The sequence below is a fragment of the Motacilla alba genome, chromosome 9 (assembly GCF_015832195.1).
Source record: "Motacilla alba alba isolate MOTALB_02 chromosome 9, Motacilla_alba_V1.0_pri, whole genome shotgun sequence".
Lineage (NCBI taxonomy): Eukaryota > Metazoa > Chordata > Aves > Passeriformes > Motacillidae > Motacilla > Motacilla alba.
Window position 1 is genome coordinate 25489058 of NC_052024.1, and position 11728 is coordinate 25500785.

Here is an 11728-nt window from a genome sequence, read left to right on the forward strand (position 1 = left end):
ATAAATATTTCAGTTAGCATCTTCTTCCTCCAGGGTTCTCTGAGCCTCATCAGCTCACCATCGCTCTCGCCTCGGTCATCTCATTTTGCATTCTTTTGGTCCTTGCAGTCATTCTTCTTGCCAAGAGATTTCTGTCCCTGTTGTGTCCCCCATTGTTTGTCATGTCCCGTCCTGTGTCACGGGTATGTGCACATATTTGTGCCGGAGCGGCTCTGCCCTGCTGCGTAGCCTGGTGCGATAGGACCAGTCCCGGGGACTTGATATTTGTAAGGTGGGGTGTAGTTGGACTCTAGATGGTATTCCTAGATTGACACTGGATGTTTGGAGCTGTGACATTATCCTGCAGCCCTTTGACTCTTGTGTTTCTTTCAGATGTAGAAGTATAGAATCCTTGGTAGAGCGCCCCATCCTGGGTGAGGGGTTTTACCTGAGCAGGTCAGTCACCATCTGTGTTTCCAGGGGAAGCAAAAATGTTGACTGTTACAGCTGTTTTTGTTTTTTTTTTCTTTTTTAGGCAGTAAAACTGGATATCAGCAGTCAAGTTGAAGAGGGCAAGGTGAGCAGTGAGCTGTGGACAGAAGCAGTTGTTATTGCTGAGGTCCCAATTTCTGGTGCAACTCTAAGCATCCACTGTTTTTTTTATTTTAGGCGGTCCACCTGCAACCTCTCCCTGGCCGAGCATTCCAGATGCCAGGTGGGTGCAAGCTTTAGGTATAGGTGTGGCATACTTGTCAGATTAGGGAGGCTGTGTTTTCACAGTATCTTAGCATCCTTTTTTGCTTTGTTTCCTTACAGGTGCTGTCACTGCCCTAGGTGTGCCAAGGAACAGAGGCAAGCGGGTAAGTCGGTGTTTAGGCAGGATGACTCATAGGTGAGCGTTCCGCAGCAGCATGCTAAGCGTGTACCTTTTCTTCTTGCAGGTATCTTCCAGCCAGCCTCTGGAGTCGAATCAAGATTTGAGGTGAGCTGGGACAGTGGTGTGGAGGAGTCCCGGGGATTACTCATATTGAAGGCAATAGTCACCTTTTCTGTTTTGTCTTAGGTACCGTGAGGAGGTTTGTAGGCAAAGTTTGGTAACGGCTGCACCAAAGCACACGTCTCGATGTCCACATCCAAGTGACGATGGATTTTGTTCGCTCATCTTCCAAAAGCTAAGTGTTGGGGCGAGTAGTTGGGAGAAGGGGAAAAACCTTTGCTATCACAGGAGGCAGTTTAATGTTAGCTTAGCAGAGAGGTCTGTAGTGGGATGGGGCCCTTTGGAAGTAAAGGGATAGGGCTTGTCCTCAGCCTCAGCAGAGCCTTTGCCGGGCAGGGCAGTTCCGATCCATCTCTGCGTTCTCTTTGAACGTTTCTCTGTGAACTTTGCGTCGTCAGCCTTCTTTGACTCTCAGCGTCGTCGTGGATCTTTCCCCCGAGGAGCTCGCCTTCAGGCCCGGAGCTATAGCCACGGTCCCCCGGCAGTCTTCGCTTCCTTCTCTAGGCGTACTGAGCCTTTTGAGCATCCTCCTAACTGCTTTGACACTAACTTCTTTTAAGGAGTTACGTTTCATCATCACGTGCTGTCATAGGGCTTTCTTTCCTTTGGCATCATCGGCCTGTGGGTCATCCTGCGCTAGGAATCTTGGGTCCATAAGGGGAAACTGCCAGGCAGTTTCCACTCGTGTCTGTGTTATGTCGTCCGTGTCTGTTATGTTGTCTGCGTCCATTGTCTTCTGTGTCGTAGGCCTTTGTTACATCTCGATGCTTTGTCGGCATCATTCCGCATCATATCGGCCGCATTTTACTCACGTTCCTCCCCGGATATCGCTTATTCCGGCATCTTTACATTTTTACTCTCTGAGCCAGGAAGAAGTACACAAGATATTTTCCTTCATCTTCCTTCTCAGCTTTGGCAGTGCCTTTTTTTCCCGTGCCATTCTCTTGGATTTCCATAGGGAGTGTATTACACCCTCCTCACGTGACTGCACTAGTTCTCTAGGTTCCATCTTCTCAAAGGGTAGAGGGCTCAAGAATTAATCTCCCAGAGAGTTATCTCAAGTTACTTATATTGTACCTATGCTGGCTTATACCGTGTGTGCTTATATTGTATGCAATTCTGCTGGTTTATATTGTATGTACTTATACTGTATGTAACGATGCTGGTTTACATTGTGTGCGCTTATATTGTATGCAATTATGCTGGCTTATATTGTATGTACTTATACTGTATGTACCTGTGTTGGCTTATATTGTATGCAAGTATGCTGGTTTATATTGTATGTACTTATATTGTATGTAACGATGCTGGTTTACATTGTGTGCGCTTATATTGTATGCAATTATGCTGGTTTACGTTGTGTGTACTTATACTGTATGTACCTGTGTTGGCTTAGATTGTATGCAATCATGCTGGCTCACATTGTCTGTACTTTACTTACATTGTGCCACTCTAGGATCGGAGCTGCCCTGCCCTGGCATGTAGTCACAGTTAGGTAGAACAGTTATGAAACTTTACAGTTCATCTGTCTTCTGTGAGATTTTGGGTAGAAAGTTTTATGGGTCCAGAGTCGGGAGAACTCCTAGCTGTCAGCCACTTGTTGACCGCCTCTTGTTGTCTCACAGGTCCTCGAGGCTATGGATTTTCCCAGAGTCTACAATTTGAAATCAAGGAACGGAAACCAGAGGCCGTGTTGAAGCATGTTCTTCAGTGCGGTGCTTCAAGTAAGGGTTGCACCGTGTGCAAGTTGAAGAATGTGAGAGAGCCTGTGATTGTGTCTGTCTGTGTCCGCTTGTGTGAGTGTGCGTTGACTGGTTTTAACCTTGCCTGTATGACCTTTGCCTTTCAGGTTTTTCAACTCACTTTTAAATTTAGAATAAAAAATCCCCAGCCGGGGTTTTTTTTTTTCCCCCCCGGCTGGGTTTTTTTTTCCTCGGTCTGGCAGGTCTGCGAGGCGAGGTTCATCGCCAAAGTTTGGGCGCGGACCGTCCCGGGACCGGGATTTTCGTCAGGCAGGAGGATGTTGCGGAGGCTCCCGGGAACCTCGTTCCCGAGGAGCGGCAGGAATGCGTGGTAAGAGCCGGGGGTTAGCAGGGCGGTCGAGATAAGAGCCAGGGTGCGTTGGTGTGGCAGCTGGAGGAGGGGTGTGTGTGTGTGTGTGTGTTGACCGGTTTTAACCTTGCGTGTATGACCTTTGCCTTTCAGGTTTTTCAACTCATTTTTAAATTTAGAATAAAAAATCTCCAGCTGGATTTTTTTTTTTCCTCGGTCCCGGCCGCTCTGCGAGGCGAGGTTCATCGCCAAAGTTTGGGCGTGGACCGTCCCGGGACCGGGGCCGAAGGGAGCCGAGCCGAGCGAGCGGCTCCGGGTTCGGCCGAAGGGAGCCGAGCCGAGCGAGCGGCTCCGGGTTCGGCCGAAGGGAGCCGAGCCGAGCCGAGCGAGCGGCTCCGGGTTCGGCCGAAGGGAGCCGACTCCAGCCGAGTTCCGCCGAACCCAACCGAGCTCGGCCGAGCGCAGCATCCCGGGCAGCGCGGGGCGCTGGGGCGGGCTCGGGGTGGAGCCGGGGCTCTGTCAACCTTCCCCGCCTGTCCCTCTCTCTACCCCTCCTTCCTCCTCCCCGCATTCCCCTTAGTTATCTCTCTTTCCCCCATTTCCGTCTCCCCTCCCGAAACCCCTCTCTCCCTCCTCTGTCCACGGTCCCTCTTCCCCCCTCCCGCTTTCCTCCACAGCCCGACCTCCCTCCCTACCCTTTCTCGTCCCCTGCTCTCCCTCCTCTCTTCCCGTGCTCCCTTTCCTTCTTTCCCCCGCAGTATCACAGGGGTGACAGGCAATCCTGTGCTCTATTTTAAGGAGAAGGGGAAAAATACTGTATTTAAATAAATACAATTATACTGTATATATCTTATTATATTGTACATATGTCACACATATATCTAAATATTGTACATCCATATATTAAAATGGAATATATTACCACTTAAAAACGTAAATGGGAATGTAAATTAAAAAAAATAAGTACAAAAATTTTAAACACAGTTTAAAATAAAGGGGTTTTGGTTTTTATTTGGGAATAGGAAGGGATTTTATTATAAAAATTAAAAAAAAAATAAAATAAAGGTAGATATCTAAGTGTAGAAATATAAATACTTAAAGATATATATATATAAATTTAAAATTTAAACGAATAGAAGTTTTATCAGCACTTATGCTATATAATAAAAATTTAAAATTATATTATTACATGATGACGTATATTATATATTTATAAATATAATACATAAATAAAACAATACATGCAAATGTGAAAATAATTATGAAAAAATATAAAAATATTTAAATACGGTTTAAAAGAAAGGGCTTTTATTGGTTTTCATTTGGTTAGAGGCAGGGGTTTTATTTTAAATAATATGAATATACATATTATTTAGATATAATTCCAAAAACAGAAATATGAAATCAATATGTAAATATATATATAAATAAATATAAAAAATAAGAGAGGTAATATAGAATATAAATAATATTATACATCTATATACATTTTAAATGTGAATATAAACATGAAAAATATAAATTCAATAAAGTTTAAAAGCGGTATTCAATAAAATTTAAAAGCGGTTTAAATGAATGGACTCTTTGTTTTTGTCCGTGAGTAGAGGCATGGGTTTTATTTTAAATAATACAAGCACTATATATATATATAAATCTAAATGTAGAAATGAACAATCAATATATAAAGATATGTATAAAAATAGAAATATAAATAGACAGAGATGTAATATAGAATAAAAATTATATAAAGATTAAAAATATTAAAAAATCTATTTCAATATTCTTTGAAAGAAGGCGTTTGGGGTTTTTTGTCTGTTCTTCTTGGGTTCGAGGCAGGGTTTTTTTTTTTTTTGTTTTTTTTTTTTTTTCCTCCTTTCGCGTTGTCGGGGGGGCATTGATTTTGGAGGGTTTTTTTGCCGGGGGCGGCTCCCGTTGGGGTGGCAGCTGTTGGATTTTGCCGCCTTCCCCGGCGGCAGCGCCGCGGCGCGCGACAGCCCCCTGGTGGGGCGGGCGGCTGTGCTGCCGCCTTGTGGGCAGAGCGCGGTAGTGCAGCCGAGCGGCGCTAGGCGGGCACGCCTCTGTGCGGCAGCGGGCGGCACAGTGGGCGAGGCGTGTCGCGGACAGGCTTGACCTTCTCAAGATGGCGGCAAAAAAAAAAGGCGGGCAAAGCGGAGGACCGCGGTCCGTCTACTGGACTGCCCGCACGGAACACCGGCGCCGGCGCGGCCCGAGCGGGATTTTCTGTGGCGTTTCAGGTACCGTGGAGACGGGCTGTGGGCTCAGCGGCGCCGCGGACGGGCGTATTTCGGCGGGTTTTTGGCAGGCATTGGCGAAAAACGCCTATCTCCCTGCCGAGGTCCCATCCTCGCTGCCGTCTTGAGAGTGGCGTGTCGCGGACTGGTTTGACCTTCTCAAGGTGGCGGCAAAAAAAGGGCGGGCAAATCCAGCTTAGCCGAGTGCAGCCGAGTGTAGCCGAAGAGCCGAGTGTAGCCGGGCGTAGCCTGGCGTAGCCGAGTGCAGCCGATAATAGCCGGCTTTAGCCGAAGAGCCGAGTGTAGCCGGGCGCAGCCGAGTGTAGCCGGGCGTAGCCGAGTGCAGCCGATAATAGCCGGCTTTAGCCGAAGAGCCGAGTGTAGCCGGGCGCAGCCGAGTGTAGCCGGGCGTAGCCGAGTGCAGCCGATAATAGCCGGCTTTAGCCGAAGAGCCGAGTGTAGCCGGGCGCAGCCGAGTGTAGCCGGGCGTAGCCGAGTGCAGCCGATAATAGCCGGCTTTAGCCGAAGAGCCGAGTGTAGCCGGGCGCAGCCGAGTGCAGCCGAAGAGCCGACTGCAGCCGATAATAGCTGGCTTTAGCCGAAGAGCCGAGTGTAGCCGGGCGCAGCCGAGTGCAGCCGAAGAGCGGGCCATAGCCGAGTGTTGTCGGTAATAGCCGAGTCTAGCCGAAGAGACGCAATGTAGAATACAGACAGCACTACCCATCAATAGACATTTTAAATGGGAATGGCAATGTAAAATATGGCATGCTTTCAAACTTAAATGCAGTTTAAAAGAAAGGGGTTCTTTTTTGGCTTTCATTTGGGTAGAGGCAGGGGTTTTATTTGAAATCATAATAGAAGTGCCTCAGACATAAAAATCGTAATACGGAAATATAAGATCAATATATAGAGGTATGTATAAAAACATATATTTGTAAGCAATGGGAAGAGATGTAAGATAGAATATAAATTTTCATATAAATAGGAATTTATACATATAAGTGTATAAATAAACATTATTCATCAGTGTACATTATAAATATAGATGTGAATATAAAGATGGAAAAATATAGAAATAAAATCTATTTCAATATTCCTTGAAAGAAGGGGTTTGGGGTTTTTTGTCTGTTCTTCTTGGGTTCGAGGCAGGGTTTTTTTATTTGTTTTTTTTTCCTCCTTTCGCGTTGTCGGGGGGGCATTGATTTTGGAGGGTTTTTTGCCGGGGGCGGCTCCCGTTGGGGTGGCAGCTACTGGTTTTTTCCGCCTTCCCCGGCGGCAGCGCCGCGGCGTGGGGTGGGGCGGGCGGCTGTGCTGCCGCCTTGTGGGCAGAGCGTGGTAGTGCAGCCGAGCGGCGCTAGGCGGGCACGCCTCTGTGCGGCAGCGGGCGGCACAGTGGGCGCGGCGTGTCGCGGACAGGCTTGACCTTCTCAAGATGGCGGCAAAAAAAAAAGGCGGGCAAAGCGGAGGACCGCGGTCCGTCTACTGGACTGCCCGCACGGAACACCGGCGCCGGCGCGGCCCGAGCGGGATTTTCTGTGGCGTTTCAGGTACCGTGGAGACGGGCTGTGGGCTCAGCGGCGCCGCGGACGGGCGTATTTCGGCGGGTTTTTGGCAGGCATTGGCGAAAAACGCCTATCTCCCTGCCGAGGTCCCATCCTCGCTGCCGTCTTGAGAGTGGCGTGTCGCGGACTGGTTTGACCTTCTCAAGGTGGCGGCAAAAAGGGCGGGCAAATCCAGCTTAGCCGAGTGCAGCCGAGTGTAGCCGAAGAGCCGAGTGTAGCCTGGCGTAGCCGAGTGCAGCCGAAGAGCCGACTGCAGCCGATAATAGCCGGCTTTAGCCGAAGAGCCGAGTGTAGCCGGGCGCAGCCGAGTGCAGCCGAAGAGCGGGCCATAGCCGAGTGTTGTCGATAATAGCCGAGTCTAGCCGAAGAGACGTAATATAGAATACAGATAACACTACCCATCAATAGACATTTTAAATGGGAATGGCAATGTAAAAATATGGCATGCTTTCAAACTTAAATGCAGTTTAAAAGAAAGGGGTTCTTTTTGGCTTTCATTTGGGTAGAGGCAGGGGTTTTATTTGAAATCATAATAGAAGTGCCGTGCCTCTCCCGTCTCGTCCCCTTTTGTCCTGTCCCGTCTCCCCGCCTCCCAGCCATACAAGTGTAAATAAGCAAAACAGAGATATAAATATGGAAATGGGAATATAAATTGTAGATATAAAATTAAAATAAAATAAATATAAATAAAGAGAACATGCAGCATAGTTTTGTATTATATCAGGAAAATATTATAATGTTTTGTGTCCATTAGATGTTTATGTAAAATATAGAAATACAGATTACAAACAGCAACGTCAACGATGTAGAAATTGGAAAATATTATAAATATATAAAGATATATAGAAAAGGATAAAGTAGAAATAAATACAAAATAACAGAACTAGATACACTTCATATTACCAATAATACTCTATATATCTTATTATATTGTAATATATTATGTGTAATATATAATAGATCGATAAATATAGTACATCCATCGATTATAAGATATATAACAAATGATAAATGTAAATCGAATATAAATATGAAAAGTATAAAGATAAAAATAATTAAATAGGGATAAAAATAAAGGGGTTTTTTTTGGTTTTTATATGGTTTTAGGCAGTTTTTTAATTTTTCAAGTATAACAATTATAAAACTAGAAATCTAAATATAGAAATATAGAACAAATACATATATAAAATATAAGTTAATATACGTAATAAAAATAGATATTAGTATTAAAAATAGATATATTAATTATAATATATATAATTATATTGTGCTATATGCTATTTACGTCTGCAAATGGAATACATCACTATAAAATATAAATGTGAATAGAAATATGAAAAAATAGAAATATAAAAATATTTTATTTTTTAAAAATAACGGTGGGAGTTTTAAAAAGTTTGGTATAGGCAGGGCTTTACTATAAATAATAAAAATAGAAATAACTTTAAAAAATATAAATCCAAATATAGACCTGTATCATAAATATATAAAGATATAGAAAAATATAAAAGAGAGAAAATTATAAGTCTTAGAAACTGATAAAATACATAATATAAATCATACTGTAGCTATAGTATTACATTATGATATATATGTATCTATAAATAAAATATATGGATATTAAAGAAATGTAAGTGTGAGTATAATTATGGAAAATATAAATATAAAACTAAGTATATTTTTAAATAAAGTGGGTTTTTGTTCTTATTTGTTTAGAGGCAGGGGTTTTTTTAATCATTTATAATTAATATTAAAAATATGGACAGATTTTGGTTAGAGGCAGGGGTTTTGTTTTAAAGAACATAAGTATTTTAGGAATATAAATCTAAATTTAGAAATATATATATAAATCTAATCTAAGTATATTTAAATCTAAATATACAAATATATAAATAGATATACAAAAGTATAAATATCAATAAGTATGAGCAATAGGTGTAATATAGAATAGAAATATTTTGTACATCAATATACACTATAAATGTAAATGTGAATCTGAAAAATGTAAAAAATAGTTAAATAAAGTTTTAAGGAAAGGGTGTTTTGAGGTTTTATTTGGTTACAGGCAGGGTGTTTTTATTTTTCGTGCGGGTTTTTTTTGGGGCATTTATTTTTGATGAGTTTTCGAAGGGGATCGCACCTGTTGTTCTTGCCCCCCTTCCCTCCAGGCGAGCGGCAGCCCCCGGCTGTGGCCGGCGGGAGTGCTGCCGCCCTGTGGACACAGCGCGGTACTGCAGCCCCCCCGAGCCAGCGCCCCGCCCCTCGCAACTGGGCGCCGGGGGGGCGGGGGAAGGACGGCTGCCGAGGGAGGGGAGGGCGAGGGGCAGGAGGAGCGAGCGGCGAGCGGGGCGGTGTCTGTAAATAGAGGGGAGGGGTGAAAGAGATTCGGAAGCGTAAAGGGACACCATGGCTGAGGTGAATGGCAGCGGCGAGGGCGGCCCGGCGGGGCCGGTTTCGGCGGGCGGCAGGGGCGCGGTCGCAGCGGTGCACGGGCCGGGGGCATGCGAGCGGCGTCGGAACAGGGCTGCACCCCCCCTAGCCCCCACGTGCGCCCCTCTCCAGATGGTGGAGGCGACCGCGTGCTGGAAAATTCCGGCGGGGCGGCGCGGGGCTGGCGGCAGGCGGTGCCAGCCGTGCGGAGTCGAGGGGGGGCTTTGCCGGGCCGGCGGGCGGAAGAGGCGGCGCGGGCGCTGCGCTGGTCCCGGCCGGTGCCGGTCGCTCTGTCCGCTCCCCGCTCTAAGTCCGAGAACAAGCGAGGACGAGCCAAGGGCCCGTCAAGTTTCAGCAATGCCAAATCACCTCATCTCTTCTTAATCCAGGCAGGCCCTGGGATGACGGCGTCGGCCTCCGAGCGCAGCCGAAGTGTGCGCCCCGAGGAGCCGGGCATTCTTAGGAGAATGGTGAGTAGCAGAATTTTCGGGTTTTGGCCGCTGTGGATGCTGGGCTGCAGGGTGTCACAAAGGATGCGGGCTGAGGAGGGTAGGCTGGAGGGTGACACGGAGGATCAGGGTAGCTGAGAGGCAGAAGGGGTCTTTAGGAGCGACTGGGGGCTCCAGAGTGTCACAGAGATGCTGAGAGGCTACTCTAGGGAACTTGAGGGTGACAAGAAGAGGCTTGGGGAAAGCCTTGAGGGGAAAAGTGGGGGGTGCCTGAGGGTGACAGGTGAACCAGCACTCACACTTCCCCTAACCTCACCCTAAAAACCAACCCTACCCGGGTGGAGGTTAGGGGGCCAAGGGACAACGTTGCAGGGCTTGGGGTGACACACAGACATTGCAGACTGAGGGGCAAAGAGGGGGGGTTTGACAAGTGGGCAGCTTACACTGAGGGTTAGGGGTAAAAAGGACAGGACACAGAGTAACAGGTAGGGTTAGGCTACAGGTGCAGAAGCCCTCACCTCAGCCCTAAGCTCACCCCAAACAGCACCCCTAGGACACCAGTTTTCTCCAACAGCAGCACAAGGCAGCGACCGTAGTAAAAAGGTAGCAATGATGTTTGTGGGCTAGACAGTGAAAGGTAGGAGTTGGGGGATGTGCATTTTTTAGGGCTTTTTTCAGGGGTTGCAAAGGATATTTTAGGGTTGTGTTTGTGGGAGTTTTTAGGGATTTTCTGGGAACGTTTAGGACAATTTTAGGGCTCTTTAAGGGCTTTTAAGAGGTCTTTTTAGGGTATTTTAAGGGCTTTCTTAGTAGTTTTTAGAATTTTTAGGGGGGGTTTTGGGTCTTCTTGGGGCTTTTTTAGGACTATTGAGGGTATGTGGAGGACTTTTTTAGATATAGGCTATTTCTACAATTTTTAGGTCTGTTTTAAAGGTCTTGTCAGGGCATTTTAAAGATTTTTGGGCTATTTTTGAGCTCTTTTAGGACTATTTAGGGGATATTTAGGGGTTTTTAGGGGTGTTTTAGGGGTTTTTAAAAGTAGGGTATTTTTAGTGTATTTTAAGGGTATTCTTGGGGGTTTTTAGGACATTTTGAAGATTAGGGCTTTTTTAGGGAATTTTTAGGGTTTTTTGGGTTTTTTTCACAGCATGAAACACAGAGGCCGAAGGGCAGCTCGAGGGGCAGCCGAGAATGGGCTTGAGGGTGACACAGAGCCCGAAGGCTGGGGCGTAGAGGGAGGGATTTAGGGGTAAAGGGAGAGGACCTGAGGGCTGGACAGTCCAGTGGAGATCAGGGCTACAGGGTACAGCTTAGGAGGCAAGTTCAGGTACACACATCCCAGCCCTGACTTCACCCTAAGCAGTCCCCCTAACAACAGCCTTTTCCCCCAACAGCAGCACAACACAGCAACCCCAACAGTGAGACCACACCGCAACCCTCCCGGTGTGACAAGACAGCAACCCTCACACCAGGACAATGAGAGAACCCTCAGAGGACAACAAGACCCACTGCAAAAAGATAGGGACGACATCTGAGGGCTAGAGGTAGAGTTTGGAGGCTGAACATGTTTTTTTGAGGTTTGTTCCAGAACTTTTAAACATACTTAGGGGATTTTGGAAGGTTTTTTAGGACTTGTCTGGGATTTTTTAGGGTATTGTTGGGGCTTTTTCAAAGCTATTTTAGGAATCTTTAGCATATTTTGCAGATTACGGGCAGGGTCAGAGGACACACCCTCTGAAAAGGCAAAGTTTTAGGGCTGCAATGCATTAGAAAGGGGCCAGCGGCAGCACAGCGGGTCCTGTCCCCCGCTCTCGGTCCGAAGGTCGTAAGTTTTAGACCCAGCTAAGTCCTTGCGGTTAAAGTTAGGGTTAGATGCCCTTAGCATTGGTCTGTGAGAAATTCCACACAGGAAAACTCCCACCCTGAGTTTCCCGATGCTAGTTTGCAGGAGGCGCTCAGCAAACTGCCAGGGCAGCCCGAGTTCTAGGCGGGGGCAGCTTCACTCCG

At 46.3% G+C, this 11728-nt stretch overlaps 1 long non-coding RNA gene across 1 annotated transcript; it reads left to right on the forward strand.

Annotated features, from left to right (window-relative positions):
* The first annotated feature begins 743 nt into the window (after positions 1 to 743).
* On the forward strand, positions 744 to 2748 carry LOC119704576. The gene is made up of 3 exons (XR_005258003.1): positions 744 to 839; positions 921 to 961; positions 1043 to 2748. It is a non-coding gene; the product is annotated as an uncharacterized LOC119704576 (long non-coding RNA).
* Positions 2749 to 11728: the final 8980 nt, after the last annotated feature.